This window comes from Mustelus asterias, unplaced genomic scaffold (assembly GCF_964213995.1).
Source record: "Mustelus asterias unplaced genomic scaffold, sMusAst1.hap1.1 HAP1_SCAFFOLD_1585, whole genome shotgun sequence".
Lineage (NCBI taxonomy): Eukaryota > Metazoa > Chordata > Chondrichthyes > Carcharhiniformes > Triakidae > Mustelus > Mustelus asterias.
The window spans coordinates 10,993-14,253 of NW_027591530.1; the positions used below are offsets into that span (position 1 = coordinate 10,993).

Here is a 3,261-nt window from a genome sequence, read left to right on the forward strand (position 1 = left end):
CTGTCTCGAGTATATTCAATGTCCCCCTGTCTCGAGTATATTCAGTGTCCCCCTGTCTCGAGTATATTCAATGTCCCCCTGCCTCGGGTATATTCAGTGTCCCTCTGCCTCGGGTATATTCAGTGTCCCACCACCTCGAGTATATTCAGTGTCCCGCCACCTCGAGTATATTCAGTGTCCCACCACCTCGAGTATGTTCAGTGTCCCACCACCTCGAGTATGTTCAGTGTCCCCCTGCCTCGAGTATATTCAGTGTCCCACCACCTCGAGTATCTTCAGTGTCCCACCACCTCGAGTATCTTCAGTGTCCCACCACCTCGAGTATATTCAGTGTCCCCCTGTCTCGAGTATATTCAATGTCCGACCACCTCGGGTATATTCAGTGTCCCCCTGTCTCGAGTATATTCAATGTCCGACCACCTCGAGTATATTCAGTGTCCCACCACCTCGAGTATATTCAGTGTCCCCCTGCCTCTGCCGCTTTGAGGGAGAGGATTCCAAGCATTCACCATCCTTTGAGAGACATCATTCCTTCTCATCTCCGTCTTAAATGGAAGACCCTTTTTAAACTGCGGGCCCTGGGTTCCCGAGACCCCCACACCCCAACGAGGGGAATCATCTTCTCACCATCAACCCTGTCAAAGCCTCAGAATGATGGTGTGAGACATCGCCCTGGGATGAGTTATCGACCGCGTATCAACCTGGTTCAGGGGGAACAGTGGCAGGCTGGTGTTGTCACTGGGTTAATAATCCCACCATCGCCAAAGACGGAATTTGAATTCACCAAAATATCTGGGATTAAAAGTCTAATGGTGACCATTGACGATTGTCGGAAAAACCCATCTGGTTCACTAGTGTCCTTTCGGGAAGGAAATCTGCCATGCTGACCTGGTCTGGCCTACATGTGACTCCAGAGCCACAGCAATGTGGTTGATTCTAAACCAGTCCCACACAGTCAGATTCAGCTCAGCTTCTAACCCATTACTGAGTGTACACGTTCCGTTCTCCGATCATAAAGAGGGATATATCGCTTCTTGGCCTTTTGGCTCAGATCCAGTGTAGTGTCTGGTCTTGGCCAATGAGGTTAAACTGAGACTTCACCTGAAGCAGTTTTTTGAATGTCCGGGGTGCCTGGGGTCCTTGATTACCCTGGCTGCTTTCCCGAGGCAGCGGGAAGTGCAGACAGAGTCAATGGATGGGAGGCTGGTTTGTGTGATGGATTGGGCTACATTCACAACCTTTTGTAGTTCTTTGCGGTCTTGGGCAGAGCAGGAGCCAGACCAAGCTGGGATACCACCAGAAAGAATGCTTTCGATCTGTAAAAGTTGGTGAGCGTCAGAGCGGACATGTTGAATTTCCTTAGTCTCCTGAGAAAGCTGAGGCGTTGGTGGGGCTTTCTTAACTATAGCATTGGGGGGGACCAGGACAGGTTGTTGGTGATCTGGACACCTAAAAACGTGAAGCTCGCGACCATTGTTTAACTGGGCCTGAGGTGGGATCTACGTCCTTGTCTTGTCAGCTTGGATCTGCTTTGTGTCTCATGTGGGGACTCTGATTGGACCAAATTGGATTCTGGATTGGGAATAAAGTGCCAAAAGGTACAAAACAATTATAAGACGGGATATAGAAACCATAGAAAAGTTGCAGCACAGAAGGAGGCCGTTCGTCCCATCGTGTCCATGCCAGCTCGAGGAAATCCAGGTGCCCTATCTAATCCCACCTTCCTGCACCCGGTCCACAGCCCTGTAGCTGACAGCACTTAAGGTGCAGATCCAGGTACCTTTCAAAAGGGTTTAGGCTCTCTGCCTCCACGACCAACTCGGGCGTAACTCGATCAACTCCAGACACCCACCACCCTCTGCGCAAAAAAGCTCTTCCTCCCGTCCCCTCTGCACCTTCGACCACTTATCCTGAATCTGTGCCTCCTGGTTCCTGAACTCTTTGCCATATCAGCACTGCAGAAGGGACAGAAAAGACATTGATGCCAGCATTGAGAGGTTTCACTTCATCTTTTCTCCCGAAAGCTGAGAGAGGTGACCTGATACCTCAGAGTTGTGATGAATAATTGAAGACTGAGAGCGGGTTCTGATAGGGTAGGCGTAGCTTCCAATTACAGGAACAGAACTGACCAGCGGGTCAGGAGAGTCACGAATTAACCCAATGGGGAGAAATCTCTTCCCCACCCCCCGCCACCCCCCAACCCCCCCCCACCCCGAGAGTGAACCCGCTCCCCGGGGAGTGTGTGAGAGTGGATAATGTGTTGAAAGGGGGAAGCTGGATAAACACATGAGGGAGTGAGGGGGGGGGGATAACTGGAGGGACATGCTCCCTCAATGCTGACCCTCTTCATCTTATTTGTCCATTTTTATAAATTTATATTCTTATTCCTATTTTTCCGCTTATAAAATCTCAGTTTCTATCCTGTTCACTGTCCCCTGCCCGCTTCCCCCACCCCACTAGGGCCACCCGCACATTCCTCAGGGTCATTCTTTAGCACTCTGCACTTCTGCCATTCCGATCTCTTAATGGACGCTGTTAGCACCATTCCCAGCCTTTATCATCAGCATTTTTATTCCCTTTGTCCTGCTGCCACTGCTGTTCCTATCAATTAAACACCCCCCAGGGTCATCCAGACTCGAAACGTCGACTTTATTCGCTCCCCACAGATGCTGTCAGACCTGCTGAGATTTTCCAGCATTTTCTGTTTGTGTTTCAGATCCCAGCATCCACAGTATGTTGCTTTTGTTTTAGCGTGGACTTCCTCGTGGTTTGATCGCACAAGAGTATCTCACTCGGCCATTTCAGAGGGACAGTTGAGAGTCAACCACATTGTTGTGGGTCTGGAGTCACATATATTTACAGGCTTGGGTGTTTCAGTGTTAGTTGTCAGAGGGGGGAGCCACCTCTGCTTTATAACACTATCAATTACAGCACGCCCCCCCCAACCCCCCGCCAACCCTCACAGTATAAATCGTGTCAAAAACCGTATTAAAGAGTCAACCACATTGCTGTGAGTCTGGAGTCACATGTAGGCCAGACCTAAGAACATAAGAAATAGGAGCAGGAGTAGGCCATCTAGCCCCTCGAGCCTGCCCCGCCATTCAATAAGATCATGGCTGATCTGAAGTGGATCAGTTCCACTTACCCGCCTGATCCCTATAACCCCTAATTCCCTTACCGATCAGGAATCCATCTATCCGTGATTTAAACATATTCAACGTGGTAGCCTCCACCACTTCAATGGGCAGAGAATTCCAGAGA

General features: G+C 49.9%; 1 pseudogene; it reads left to right on the forward strand.

The window, feature by feature from the left end:
• The first annotated feature begins 1,026 nt into the window (after positions 1–1,026).
• LOC144488455 (U2 spliceosomal RNA) lies at positions 1,027–1,189 on the forward strand (annotated as a pseudogene).
• Positions 1,190–3,261: the final 2,072 nt, after the last annotated feature.